The 15814-nt window shown below is 38.9% G+C and overlaps 1 pseudogene; it reads right to left on the bottom strand.

Annotated features, from left to right (window-relative positions):
• On the bottom strand, positions 9357 to 11119 carry LOC109727597 (annotated as a pseudogene).

Here is a 15814-nt window from a genome sequence, read left to right as displayed (position 1 = left end):
AAGAGACGAATGAGAAGGAAGAGGAGGAACCAAAGACATTGTTCAAAAAGAAGAGAGAAGCCGGAAGATTCGGTTAAGAAGAATGAAAAAGACGAAGGAGAATGAAAGAGACGAAGAGAAGAAGATGGGAAAAAGATATAAGAGATAGAAGAGACAAAAAGGAACTTGGGGAAGAAGAAAGGGCTATCTGTCGCATCGGTTACGAGTTCCGAGGTCGGCTATAATGATGAATAGACAGCGGCAATTAAGATAACCTAATTAATGCCGCATATGAGACAAAGGTAGAGAATGTGATCAAGGCCGTAAAAAAGAGAATAAGCGGCCAGGATTAAACCGTACAAAAGATTGCGCTACAGATTATGTCAGAGAATTTGAATTTGATTGGATCGAGGAATACGCCTCGGATCGCACTTGTTTTCAGAGGTTGAGACGAAAAGTTCAAAAGATAACGCCAGCTATCGAAGCATCGCTTCGAAAGCTGCCGAGGGGGCAATTGTTGGGCCAATTCGGCGCGGACAGCTGGCAAGCCGGGACTACATCCATGATCCATGTCAAAACGGTGGACCGGGAGCATATTGAGACGCGCCAGAAGATATGAGCCGCGTTTATTCCAAAAGTTGTAACAACCGCAAGCGGTTATGAGCAGTTCCAATCGGCCGAAGGTGGTCCTCCAAATCAGGAGATTGTGGCCGATCGTGCAGTGACGATAACTGAACGCAAGGGCAACTTTATAAATAGGCATACGGCACCCTGAAAAATGGTCTTTGCCCCTGCGCACAAAAGACCACTTTTATTTTTCCTGCGTCTTTCTTTCCTGCATTTACTGCTTTTCATAGGAGTAGTTCTCGTAACTTAGCATACTTAGAGTCTGTCTGCCCTACGGGCATCACTCCCCTGTTCTTGTACTTAGAGTCTGTCTGCCCTACGGGCATCACTCCCCTGTTCTTGCGTTTCTATTCAATAGAAAGTCATTTTCGGCTCTTCTTGCCGATCAGATCTCGAGTTGTTTAGTCATTCGGCTCATCTCTCAGTCAAATTCTGGGTTTCCCCTCTTCATTCAGCTCATCCCGCCGAAGCGAATTTACTGTAGAGGTCTTTGAACCCGGCTAATTCGATCCCTCATCGGCTGAATCGCTTGATCCGTCGTGGGCGCAAACTTCGAGAGTCACCATCCGCGGCCGCTCATCATCCCGACATTCTTCCCGAGGAGGATTCTTGACCGGGTCAAGGGTCGGGACTTTCGGCCACCAACAGGGAGCAATGATAACGAAGATCATCAAAATGAAGTTTAAGAAAAGGAAGTGCAATCACTTCGGCATTCCGAAGGAAAATTGTGAAGTCGACTCGCTACCAAGACAGAAACCTTGTGAGTATGGTTTCTTATTTTTTTGCTGGTCCTATTGATGAGCTTGAACCTTCTTATTTATGCGAAGCACATGGTGTGAAAGAATGGTTTGATGCTATGAAGGAAGCAATAAGGGCACTCATCAAGAACGAAACGTGGGATTTTATTCCAAAATTCGAAAATGGAAAACCCTCACTTGCAAATGGGTTTACAAAGTGAAGCACAATTAAAATGGCAGTGTTGCTCGCTACAAAGCTCGACTTGTGGCGAGAGGTTTCTCACAAAAGTATGGTGAAGATTATGAAGAAACCTATAGCCTTGTTGCTAAAATGACTTATGTTCGCATGGTGATATCTTTGGCGGCTAATCTCAATTGGAAGCTATGACAACTTGACGTGAAGAATGTATTCTTATATAGTGAGATTGACAAAAACATCTATGTGGAGCAACCCTGGGCTATATTTTGGAAATTCAATCCGGATTATATTTGCAAGCTCAAGAATGCCCTTTATGAGTTGAAAGTAGGGGCGAAAGTGGACCCAGGCCTAAACAAGGCCCAGCCGAATGGGCCACGTATGGGCCGAGCTTTGGGTATCAATGTTATAACTTTAAGTATGGGCCGAGTATAGAAATTTAGGCCTGAAAAAGTTTTGGGCCTGTTTGGACATGTCCAAGCTCGGCTCAGTCCCAACCCGAAAGTTCGATACATTAGTGCCAAAATAAGATTATTTTATTATATATATATAATAATAATATTTATCCGTCTAAGAAATAAATGATATAATATATTATATATAGTATATACTTTTATTAAGGATATATATTAGGGCACGTTTGGTTTATGATTGGAATACGAATGGGAAATGAAATTGGATTGCTATGGAATGGAAAATAGAATGACGAATCATCCAAAAATATTTAGTTCATTATTGGAATGGAAATCGGAATGAAAATTTAAAATTTTTGAGAGAGAGTTTTGATTAAGAGAGAGGAAAGTGATGAAGGGAGAGGAGGTAGTTGTTGATGAAAGAGGATTTTGAATAGTTTACTTTGGAATGAGCCAATCCGGGATTCAAAGCCAGATTGGATCATAAATAGATTTAGCCATTCCCATTCCGGAGTGAAATGGGAATCGGAATTCGATTCCTATAAAACAAACGGCAACTATCGAAATCAACGAATTCCATTCCGATTCCATAGTCTAAAACAGGTGAACCAAACTTGCCCTTAATGTATATGAGAATATGTTATACATATAGCTAAATATTTTTAGTTCCCATAGGAGGATATATTATAAATAGTATTATTATATAGAACCATACATATCAATAAGTAAATATATATAGTACGTCTTATTATATATAGTTATATACATATAACTTAATATTATATATAATATATATTATTTATAAATATGAGGATATTTTATTTTATTTTATTTTTGCGCAATAAAAATATATGTACTATATGACAAATGCATAAAGTGGGTCTCCAAAAAACCCGATGGGTATTGGGCATTAGGCTAGGACCTGGACCGGGCCGGCCTTAATTTTTTTTAAAAAAGTGGGCAGAAGTGCGACCCAAAGCCTAATATTCTGTTGGGCTGGGCTTGCCCATAGTATGACCCGACCCAAGCCTAGCCCAGTTCCATCCCTAGTTGAAACAAGCACCAAGGGTAGTGTAAAATTGCTGAGTATTTACAATTTTATGGTTACCTTGCTTCTAGTTCTGATTCTAGCTCGTTTATTAAGAAAGTTAGAAGCTTGCATATTATTGTTCTTTCATATGTAGACAACATGATCATCACCACTAATGATGATTGAGAAGTTGCAAGGATTCGGATCGACTCTCTATTCGATTCAAAAAGGTGAGCTTCACTATTTTCTTAGATTGGAGGTGGAGAAAGTGAATAATGAAATTTTCCTGCAGATCAAAAAGGTTATGCTCAAAAAATTGTTGGAACATTTGGCGTAAGAAGTTGGAAGCATTGCTTTACTCTACTTGATGCCAATATAAAGTTACAATGAGATGAAGGCAAGCTTCTCTCGGAATCTCAACCATACTGCGCATTTGTTGAAAGTCTTATTTATTTGACCATAATAAGACCAAATATTGCATTTGTCGTCGGTCTTGTGAGTCTCTACATGAAATCTCCAAGCCTCACCTTGAAGCGACAAAGCGGATATTATAATATGTTAATTCTTCTTTTGATTTTTGTTTACTTTTCAGGAATGGAGTTTATTTTATATTGCAAGGTTATGCAGATGCCAACATAGGAGAGGATTTGGATGATTTATGATCTACCTCGGGCTATTTATTTACATGTTGCTCGGCGGCTATTTCTTATTGTAGCAAGAAGCAAGACTAGGTGTCACTTTCTACTACAGAGGCCGAATACAAGGCAATTGTCATTGGTTGCTCAGGAATATGTTTGGTTGCGACAGTTGGTCAAGGATGTTCATTCATCAATTTCCACCCCTATATACCACAATTCATGGTGACAATCAAAGCGCGCTAAAACATGCAACCAATCCGGTTTGTCACGCGCACTCAAAGCACGCTGAGATCGAGCATCACTTCATCCAGGAGAAATTTCTTCAAAACATCATTCCCATATTGAAAGTTCAAAGTAAAGACAATTGCGCAGATATCTTCACTAGATTGCTTTCTAAAGAACAATTCCAAGTACTTTACGAGAAGCTCGAACTTGTTTCCACAAATTTACTTTAAGAGGGAGGGTTAAATTTTTAGAGTGTTTTTTTTAGCCAATTATACATTTCCATGTGTTCTCTACTTACATAGTCCAAAATCATCAATACATGTGGACTTTCAACTACACTTTCCAACCTTCAACAACTATTCATAAGTATACAATCTTTTCCAACCTTTATACACCCTTCACATTCTATTTCTTAATATTTTTTATTCAAGATTATAATTCTCTTGAAAGCACCAATTCTTGGTTTATATGAATAGCATATATTTACTTTATGTCCTGTTTGGTTTGGGAAAAATAAATATTGGAATAAATTTTTTTATCACTGGGATAATTTACTATTCCGGAATATTTAGGAATAAAAGTAAAATTCTGCTCGGTTAACTTTATGGAATAGAAAAGGATAAAGAAAAAAAAAAGTGATGGGTGAATTTGATATAAAATATAATATAATAAAATAATTTATTGTAAAATTAATTTATAAAAATAATTTATTATAATATTTAATAAAATTAATTTATTATAAATTATGATTTAATAAAAATATATTATTTATAAATTATAAGNAAAAAAAAAAAAAAAACTTTCCAAACCTTGCCCAACACTGAAAAAAAAAAAAAAAACCTTTCGCCTTCCTTCCCCCCAAAAAAAGAATTTCGCTCAATCAAAAAATTTAATCTCTTTTGAAGTATCTTAATCTCTTATTTACTTAATTATTTATTTATTTTGAGGCATAATATAGTTTGTTATTTTTTTTACTTAATTAGCTTAATTTTGTAGCTCTTTATTATTATATTCTTAAGAAATATGAGTATTTATGCTAATAGCATAAATCTTGAGAGAAAAAAAAACTTAATTTAATAGCCGAATTTTTTATCCCGAATTTTTAATTGGTGAACGTATAATATCCGTATAAATCACGTATCCGAATAATTGGCATATCTGTTTTTTAGCCGTATTTTTCAACGAATTTAAAAATTAAAAAACGAATTTTATCTGAATTATACCTGTACCAAATTTTTGCCGAATCCGAATTAACTAACTATGCTTTATACACCCTTCACATTTTTTCTTAATTTTTTTGATTCAAGATTATAATTATCTTGAAAGCACCAATTCTTGGTTTTTATGAATAGCATACATTTACTTTATGGATTGTTTGGTTTGGGAAAAATAAATATTGGAATAAATTTTTTTATCACTGGGATAATTTACTATTCCGAAATAGTTAGGAATAAAAGTAAAATTCTGCTCAGTTAACTTTATGGAATAGAAAAGGATAATAAAAAAAAAAGTGATGGGTGAATTTGACATAAAATATAATATAATAAAATAATTTATTGTAAAATTAATTTATAAAAATAATTTATTATAATATTTAATAAAAATAATTTATTATAAATTATGATTTAATAAAAATATATTGTTTATAAATTATAATTTAATAAAAAATATATTATGTATAACTTCTTTGCAAATTCTACTTGATCTCAAATTTAATAAAATATTAAAAAATAATTTATTATATAATATTTAAGTATAATTTACTATAATAGTTTATTATAATATTTAAATATAAATAATACGTATTAATATAGTATAATTAATAATTTTATAATAAAATAATTTACCATAAATATAAGATATTATATCTATATAATTTAGCTTTAATTCAATTTACAATCTTAATAAAACTTGAAATTAAACCTTGGAATAACATTATTCCACCAAAAGATAAAAATATTTTGTTCAAAAACACCTCGTTTGGTGAAATGGTAGAGATAAATTTCATTATCTCTGCTTGATTGGAATATATTGTAACAACTCAATCCGATAGTAATAATAACTCATTGGGTCGAAACCACTAGCCCAAAATGCTTAAATCCAGTTATTATTATTAGTGTGCGAGTTTATATATTCCAATCAGAATTATTTTGCCATCCAAGACTTAGAATGTTACATAATCCCCAAACCAAACTGAGCCATAAGAATAAGTGCACTTAGTAGTATTTTACCATCTTTTTAAACTTAGCTTAAATGTGTAAGAATCTTTCAATTTCAATCAAGAAAAAGTTATTACTTAGTTCTCCATTGCTTTTGTTCTTTCTTCTCTAGTGTGGTATAATTTGAATCCAAATTTACATCCAAATATAATTTTATATTCAAACTTATATCTTTTGATGATGATTGCCACTGTAATTTTATAGCACTAGAATAAAAAAATATTGGAAGTACATTTATACTTTTTGAACCTTCGAGCATAAAGAAGTACTTTTAGTCACCGCAGTACCAGACTCGGGGAAAAAAAAAAAACACTATGGTTTTACGGTTGCAATGGATAAACACCAACCACTTCAAAAAATAGCTCCACTTATTTTGATATTACTCGTTCATCCAGCTTAAGCACAACCATAGTTTTTTCAAGTCAACTGATCTGTTATATAACTTGAATAGTATTCAATAGGAAGCATCATAAGTAGTTGATACACAGTGAAATTTCCATCACAACGCAGGATATAAATAACACCATGAGTCGTAAAATTTAGAATTTCCAACTAAATGAATTCTCTCGGCGTTGATCCGCGAGTCTAGTTACCAGTAGATATTATATCCTGAGAACCCAAATACATCTAAATACAAACGCACTGCAAATCACAGAGTTCTTGAACTTTCAGATAAGTAGTAAAAATTGTAGTACTTAGCATTAGCTCTAGCTGTAGATGTATGAAAGAACAGGATCTGGCCAAATTTCAGATAACAGAATGGTTTCAGTTATTTCAATTTTAGGGCTAAGAGCCACACAACTCACAAGACAGTTGAGTAAGTTTGTAGTCCACAGTAAATTTCTGATTAAGAAATGCCACTTCTGGACCCAAAAGTTAGATATAAATCTTACACCCGCCTATCTTAGTGTTTAGTGTCTTTTGTTTAACCTGCTCATACTATTTTCTGTCTTGATTCCCTGTATATTATAACTGTTGCTACTAAAATATATATATATCTTGAGAGTATGAAACACCTTAATTGATCCTGAAACATTCAAATCAGCAAATAGGGAATCAACTGCAACGCATCAAGAATTCTTCTAAAAAATGTATTGAACTATCTGTAGACGAGGAAAATATAGTATACTGGAAGGAACCAACGAAGGTCTATGCCCTGTTCTTCAGAGAATAAGCATCAAATTTGTACTTCATACAGGTTTTTTGCTGAAAACTCGAATCAAAATCAGAAATGCGTGTTCCATGCAATTTATTCACCCTTTTTATTTCCCAGGAGAAAACAGGGGAGATGCAACTTAATGTTTTCAGGCAACAAAAGAGTTAAAAAAGAACAGCAATATGGTATGAAGGAAGGTTAACAATCATCTTGGAATGCCTGGCATTACCAAAAAACATAAAACAAAATAGAATAAAATGGAAGTCCCATAAAATGAAGAGCATAAGTAGCACAGTTACTTACCAACAAAACTTAGGAAGAAAGTAAATATAAGATAACAGTTTGTAGATATTCATGGAAGAATGGAGCTTCGTTTTTCTACTTGTTGAATGGATGTTTTCTTTGCATGGCAGGAGTTACGAGAAGAAAAGAACTTGGTAGATCTAGAAAAAAGTGAAGCTACCATGTTAGGCTACAATGAAAAGAAGTTCATAAATAAGATAAACATACATATTTTCGTTATTAGCCACAGCATGTAGGAAAACCATCAAGCTGTCAATTGCCGCTTAACGTCGCAGTGCATAAATGATGCGATGGCAGTTTTAGAAGGAAGATTAAAGAGAAGTTACAGCTTAGAAACTAGTTGTGGAAAAACAAACTAATGTAGTCGATAGAGCATCAAGAAAATGCTAACAAGAATTAGCCTCAAACTAAAAGTGAAACCTAAGAGAATTGTGCAAACAAAATTAGGAAACTAAAGTTTGCAGCAACCAACTAATTTGGGCAGATAGAGTAGTCAACAGATAATGAAGTCCAGGTGTGAAAATAAAGTTCTTTTACTTGCACTATTCTTTCTAGAATGTTTAGGTCTAGAAAATGTTGGTATTTTTTTTTTATCTTTTAAAGAAATTTTTTATGGAAAAATCTCTGAAATCAGGGATTATTCCTTAGGTTTTAAATTGAAGATTAGGATTTTGGGAACATAAAAAGCAAGACATCAAGGTCATTTATCCAGTAGAGTTCTTGGTGAAGAAATACTCGGAGCTAATTTGCCGAATTGCCTACTCCGCTTGTCTTGTGTGACTGATGCCCTTTTCCCCTGCTTCATTCTCTCTCTCTATCGTCCCTTTTATCTCTCCCTGATCCCGCCAATCAATTCCTCCCTGATCCCACCTGAAAACCTGTTCTTGGCTAGAACTAATCTGTAATTTTGCAGAGCATGCACTGTAGTTTTTAAAATTGATTTGAAGGACTTTCTTAAAATTATTGAACTGTTCAAGATTCCCTCGAAACCTATACTGTGTCGAACCAAGCTAGATTTCCCAACAACAATTCAAGGCTATTTCAGGCAATAGAGGACCATTGGAGAACCTACGATCAACTAACCACCATTACTGGTGTTTAGATAGCTTGGGTGATTGCAACTGATTCAAGCAACAACTTCGACTAAGGAGCAGGACAAGAAACTTCAGAAGCTACCCAATGCTGCAAGTGCTAAAACATAATACCACAATCTTAAACTTATTGTGGTTGCGCAAATGCAAAACACGAGCGAATCATATTGATCTTTACTTATGGCGTAAATAAATTTATCACTGATAGTCTGATTATATCAAACTTCAATACATAATATGCTCAATGTTAATTCTTTTTTTTTTCTGATATAATACTCGAAATCCCTTTGGCGCTTAAAATATTGTCTATGAAACAGCCAATAGATGACATATATTATATATCAAAGAAAAGGAAAACTTTAGAAGATAGTATTATTAGTCGGCACACGCTTACATCTTGTATAGAGAAGCAGAACAAAGTAAGCAATAGCGGTTTCAAAATATACATCTCTCAATCCAAATCTACCGGTCACTTTCTTACTAGTTTTGGATGAAATGCTGCCTGCCTGGCAGTCCAATGCGTCGCTCTCACAAATCCTCCCAGTCTGATCTGTGGTTCCAACATTTGAAAGGTAGATCTATATGCATAAATGGTCAAGGCCCACTTCTTCTTAGGGGTTCTATAACTAGAAAAGAAGGAAAACTCGGCGGGGAAAAACGAAAAGTTTCCAAGACCCCAGAAACAACACAAGAATGTAATACTTCAAGATATCAGATGCATCATAGTCTGAAAACAAGCGAATGAGAAAAGTGTAGAATTTTCATTTCCTTCTTCAGTTTAGAAGTACAACAAGGCACAGCACCATCAGTGTATCATCATCTCATTTCAGTGCTAAATCCTAAACAGAGCATATTTTCCTTTTAACAGCAGCTCATTTGCTGCGACAAGAGGCGATATGCGCACCAATTTTTTTTACGCTTATTCCATATGCATTTAAATAACGAAACGAATTATCGCGAATCAAGCAGGGCCAGCAACCGAACAATCGAAATAGAACTGCCATGCATTTCGCCGAACCCACTATTTTTTCACGAAACCAAAATGAAGCAATCATTCATACCTCTGGCTCTGCCGCAGAATCAATCCTTGGACACTCGAGGGGGCTTCTGCAGCACGGCGGAGAGGTACACCCGCGGGGTCTTCTTCCCGGGATCGGCCTTCTCCCCCACCACCCACTTGAGCTTCTTATATGCGAACCTCTCGATGAGCCTCGTGACGGCGCGCTTCCGATCGTCGTCGGCGCAGAGGTAATTGTCGATCCAGAGCAATCCCCCGACGCGCAGGATGCGGTCGATGTCGAACAGCAAGAACTCGAGCGCCTCCTGCCGGCCGGAGCGGCCGAGCGCGGGCGCGCCGCCTTCGTCGAGGGCGGCGGAGAGGTGGACGAGGTCGAAGACGGCGTCGTAGAAGGGGAAGCGGTGGGCGGGGGCGAGGAGCAGCGGGAAGAGCCCCCGCGCGGCGACGAGCTCGTTGAGCGGCTTGCCGGGGGAGTCGACGACGGAGGTGACGACGGTGACGTTCCGCTCGGCCATCCCGGCGGCGAAATCGGCGGCGCCGCCGGCGACGTCGAAGCCGACGCGGACGCCGCCGGCGGCGAGGGCGAGGACGTCGTCGACGGGGAAGTCGGCCTTCCACCGGGGCTTCGTCCAGCGGCGGCGGTCGAGGGAGAGATTGGCGGCCGGGGGAGGGCGGGGGGCGGGGCGGGAGAGGCAGCGGCGGCGGGGGAGGGGGTCGCAGGACTTGGAGAGGAGGAGAGGAGGAGGAGGTGGTCGGGGGCGGGGCAGGGGGAGTGGGGGAGTAGGACATGAAGCGGGAGAGGAGGGGGAGGAGCGGGAGCAGAGGTGGGAGACGGAGGCGAGCATGTGGGTGAGGCGGGAGCGGGAGTCGGGCCGAGGGGAGCGGGTGCGGGGCGAGAACAGTACTGGAGCTCGGAGGGGAGGCCGGGGGAGGACGAGTGCAGGGAGTCGAAGCCCGACAGCTCGCGCTCCATCTGGTGCAGCCGCCGCTGGGACGCGTCGATCTCCCGCAGGATGAGGGACACGTGCTCCGAGATCAACGACAAGTTGTTGTTGCTGTTCTCATGATCTGGATGATACGCAGCGGAGGAGGAGGAGGATTGGGAGGAGGATTGGGTGAAGGCGTAGAGGGCGAAGAGGTTGGTGGTGAGGACGGAGGCGAGCATGAGGAGGTGGAGCGCGGACGAGCAGAGCGTCGACCGGCGGAAGCGCGCGGTCCCGTCGCCGATCTTGAGGGACACCGACCCCATAGCACAAGGAACAAGCAAGTTCCGCCTAGATCTCCGGCTTTCCGTTATTTTTCCTTTTATCTTTTTCTTTTTTTTTTTTTTCTTTATTCTTGACTCGTGTTGTGTCGTCGTGATCATTTATTTGTGTGCGAGAGATTAGGCAGAAAAAAAAAGAGAGAAAGAATGTGTGAGTGAGTGGGGAGGGTGGAAACCGAGTGAGTGTGGGGAATGAGATCGTTGTCGCCTTCGTTAGCCGCATTTAATTAAACAGCTGCAATGACACTCATACCACGGATTAACAGCTGCATAAACTATAATTGTATATTGTATACACCACATGTCTAAAAATTTATTGTGAAAGTACCAAATTTTTTACTCTTTTAATTTCATGCATGTATACATATCTAATATTTAAAAATTCTATGTCAAGAACTACAAATTTTTTTTATTATTATTATTTAGCATATATGTAGTAGTTTTGTTGTTTCAAACAGCGTTTGTCTAATTGAATTTTTGAGTTTAAGATATTAATTTATGGGCGCGTAGTGTCTGAGATGTATACTACACTTGATAAAATTACTGGGGTGCTAATCTCTGGGTTTTGTTTGTAAGCGACTATTATGCGAGTGTTAGAAAGGGAGTTGAAGGCTGTCGTCCACTACTCAACAGATCACGCGGAACTTTGCTTGCGGCAGTTCACGTGAAGGATTAGGCCATGCGGCGACATCCGTAGAAATGAATCTTGGACCGTTGGTTGGGAGGTAGATTAGCTGTTGAGGTTGGGCTTTGGATTCCTGTTATGAAGTACATCAATTTGTCTCGTGACCCCCCAAAATCTCTCGGGTTTGCATTTTGCATTTGTTTTTTTTTTTTTAAGTAATTTACAAAATATTATAATTATGAAAATAGTAATTTTAAGTAAAAAAATTAATTATAAAAATAGCCCTATAATTTGCCATGTGGGATGGGGAGAAAAAAATAGAATGGCGAACAAAATACCGTGCCTTATAAGCGGCATACCGTCACTGTTTATAGCAAATTTTGAACATTCGTCGGAACCTACGAAGTCGATGAATCATTTACGACCTTTAAAAGCAGTAATGGTACACTACTTTTTATCTTATTTTTCATTATTTACATCACACTCTCTGACTCTATCTCTTCTCTCCTTCTTCCGTTTGTACTTGTCGCCATCGTCATGCCACTCCTGTCCCGTCGTCATCGTTGCCGCTGTTATTGCCGACAAAAGTGCTCAAAGGTCCTCTCTCTTTGTCACACCCAAGCTGGTAACAGAAGCATTACCGGGCAAACGCACAGATCCGCCAAACGGATAGAGTTTTTCCTAGCCGCCTAAGGCGTCACGACATGTATCATCCTATTTCCCCGATAGTGCGAAACAATAGATAGAGGAATATTTCAAGGTCCTTCGCTAGGGAAATTGCACGGTGCAGGAGTATGAACAGTAGTTCTCCCACATCGTGAGCTGTATCTCCTTCGTGGTGTGGGATGAGTTGAATAAAGCTCAATGCTTTGAGCGGCGTCTCTGGCCGAGAATTTATGCGAAGGTACAACTCCTCAACTTGCAGACCTTCCGAGTGGTGGTGGATCGAGCCCAATCGACCTTCCAAGCACCCACACCCACAGTCACAGTCCCACGGATCTTTTACTCCTCATCTCCATAGTCGATGCATGATTTACAGCAGGACTCATCATCCACATCAGTGCGAGCACTGGGAGAGGAGATGCTTTAGGTGTGGCCAACCAGGCCATATGTTGGCTGACTGCTATAAGGGCGTGTCGTACCCAAAGGTAGTATTTGCGGGCACCATCTTCTGCTCCTTTAGGCCCGCGTCCTTTTGCTTCGCGGTAGCACGAGGGGTCACGACATGCACCAAATGAGTAGGTATTTGCCACTCAGGAGGAGGACGAGCAGGCAGCCAATGACGTCGTGTTAGGTGTAATCATATTAAATAATATAAGATGTAGAACATTGTTTGACGCCGGTATATCCTATTCATTCATAAGCAAGACATTTGCTACTACACATAGAATTGACATATTACAGGCCATGAGCACTTATAGGTTCGATTTTCGGACCATGCATTCTAAGTCACTAATGGTTTTCCCGCCTGTTCGATGTGGATAGGCGATTAGATCATACCGGTTGACTTCTTCGTATTAAGGTGGATAATAAAGTGTACTGACATGTGATGGACCAATGATCATATATGGTAAAAAGAGAGAAGAGAGGCATACTATGCTTTATAATAGAATTGGGCCTTGTGCACAGATTGAAAGGCCAGTCATAGAAGGTTCGTTGGTAGTAGCACTTGAACATTAACTGAGTATAAAGAAGGCTAAGGATTGCTCAAAGGGCTAATAATTCCTTCGGGTGCCAAGAGGCCGACGAAGAGATGAATGGTGTTACGATAAACGCACAAACGAAAATGAAAATGGCGAACACGAAATAATCAAACCACAAGCAGAAATAAAAGAAAACACACAGATTTACGTAGAAAACCCTTTGCAGGAAAAAACCACGGGCAAGGGAGGATAGACCTTCACTATCGAAAAAGGGAATACAATATTTGGAGAGTACAACCAACTTCAATCTGTCGCCTCTAGAGAAAGAAAAATTCTTAGTGGGTTTCGGATCTGATCCATACCGCGGGGGGTGGATCCCCCTGCACCCCCCTCGGATGTCAGTGGTGGGCTATGGGCTCGGACCTGTCGGCCCAACCCCTCCAGGTTCCAGCCCGTAGCTACCCACAACAGACATTCATTTTTCCTCCACAACTTATTTTTCAAATTGGTTGCACCGTGAAACTATCGACGAGTCGAAGTCCCAAACTAAAGTCAATTATCAATTTCGAGTCACATCTAACAAATGGCTTATTAGAACATGACCATGGAATGAATGACTAAGGATCCGGTAATTGATAATGCAAACTATAGGGGTTACTATGTTTTCAAAGTAAGGTATCTGGCGAATACCTGAGGTTTGGGCACACCGAGCATATTGTGACAGGAGCATCTTGGTTATGTGGAGATTGTTGTTCGATCTCCCTAGGGACTACCCATGCCTGGATTACATAGGGACTGTAAAGTCTGGGGCCTTTAAAGATAGGTTCAGTTGGCTCTGTGTATTGGCAACCCGAGACTCAAGGGTACGGCTTGGCTAAAGTTTTATGGTCGAGACAAATGTCAGAACTGTGACCTGGAAGCAGAAAGCACCATGTGTGGAATTATATATTACCAGTGGACCAAGGGTATTGTGTAGCAAGGCAAAAGAGTTACTGAAGGGTGTAGATATGACCCAACTTTTTAAAACTTGCATTGATTTGGGGTTTTTAATTACTCCTTTTGGGGTGTATGTGTGAAAGTTCCAAATGAGAATTTTGCCACGTGCATAAGAATGAGAGAATGTTGCACGGTATTGATTAGGGCATATGATGGAAAGGCTGAATAAGGTTGTTGATCAAAGAACCACTCTCTATAACATGAAGTAAATGGTGTATCCAATGTGCTCTTGTAGCAAGCGGAGTTAGTAGCATGCGGGATGGTTGAGAATATTAGCCTAAAGAGAGAAGTCTTGGCCCAATCGTTCACCTGATCGATGGGGGCACCAAACTATAGAATCAGGCATTACTGTAGAGTTGAGTTGGATTTAGAGTTGTGATGCTTGCACTTGCTCGACATAGGGACGACGGGGTACCTACTCACGGCTAACGTAGTGAGCGAAGCATATTTTCCACGAGAAGTAGTGCGGGCTAATTGGAACTACTAAAACAAACACTTATAGTGGTAAGCCGCATGATAATTGGGGGGTCAATTCCAAAGTGATTTAATCAACCGAGAACGTTCTACGAGTGTGCTACCTCGTTGTGCATAGAGGCTCACTTGCAGTAGAACCCGCTTATGATGAAAACCTTTCATCGGTTAATAGAAAAGTGTCACCTAGAGCCCTTTATGGAAACGCCAAGGGTATGTCTGTTTGGGTGAAAGTGAGGGGGAAGTGGAGAGGGGGGAAGTTGTTTACGCCGTAAACTATCACTTCCGTTGTTTGTTTTGCCGTAATTTTATTACGGCCGAAAGTCGAGTTCACCCAAAATAGGGTAATTGACTTCGCCCTCCCACGGGGCAAAGTCAATTCCGGTGAAGTGCAAAGAGGCAAAGGAGCTTGTTAAACTTGGTTAGGTAATGTGATCAAATTTGGTTAGGTAAGTTTTAATATATTTTTTTTGTCTAATTTGTATATTTAGAAAATGATGAAAAATGAATTTGTTAAATGTTAATAATTTTTTAACTTTAGAATTTTATTTGTTGCATTATTATAATTTATATACAAACAAATAAAATAATTTTTTAAAATTTTATTTTATAATTATACATATATATAATTATATACATAACATATATAATTATATTAATTTTTATTTATTATAATTTATTATTCACTAAGTTACAAAATAGACAATAATATCACTTCGGAGGTAAGTATACCAAGGGTGGGGAGCTACACTTTTTACGTCATCTACTTCCTACCAAACAAACAACAGAACTCACAGAACTGCACTTCCACAGTTAGAAACAAACAGCGAAAGTGAATTAATTTTCACCTAAACTCCACTTCAACCCAAAGTCCACTTCCACCCCAAGTCTATTTATGTTGAAACAAACATGCCCCAAACCCCATTGCTTGGCTGCAAGGTTGGTGAAAGGGTAACATTGGGTTCGAGAATGATGCAATAAACAAGAAGAGGTTTCATCATTGGTATGATAGGCTCTTAGGTGTACCAAACAAATGTATGTGTTAGTTGGATCAACATTAAGATGTTGCGAATAAATGGCAACAAGATTGTCATTGGTGATTTTGCCTATAGCCAGCATTAGAATAACACCTTATAAAGTCAAAAATGGAAAGCTATTATCAATTTCATTGGAGTGAGATGGA

The sequence above is a fragment of the Ananas comosus genome, linkage group 22, assembly GCF_001540865.1.
Source record: "Ananas comosus cultivar F153 linkage group 22, ASM154086v1, whole genome shotgun sequence".
Classification (NCBI taxonomy): Eukaryota; Viridiplantae; Streptophyta; class Magnoliopsida; order Poales; family Bromeliaceae; genus Ananas; species Ananas comosus.
Note: the sequence above shows the minus strand (reverse complement) of the source record. Positions and strands in the feature narration are given on the sequence as shown.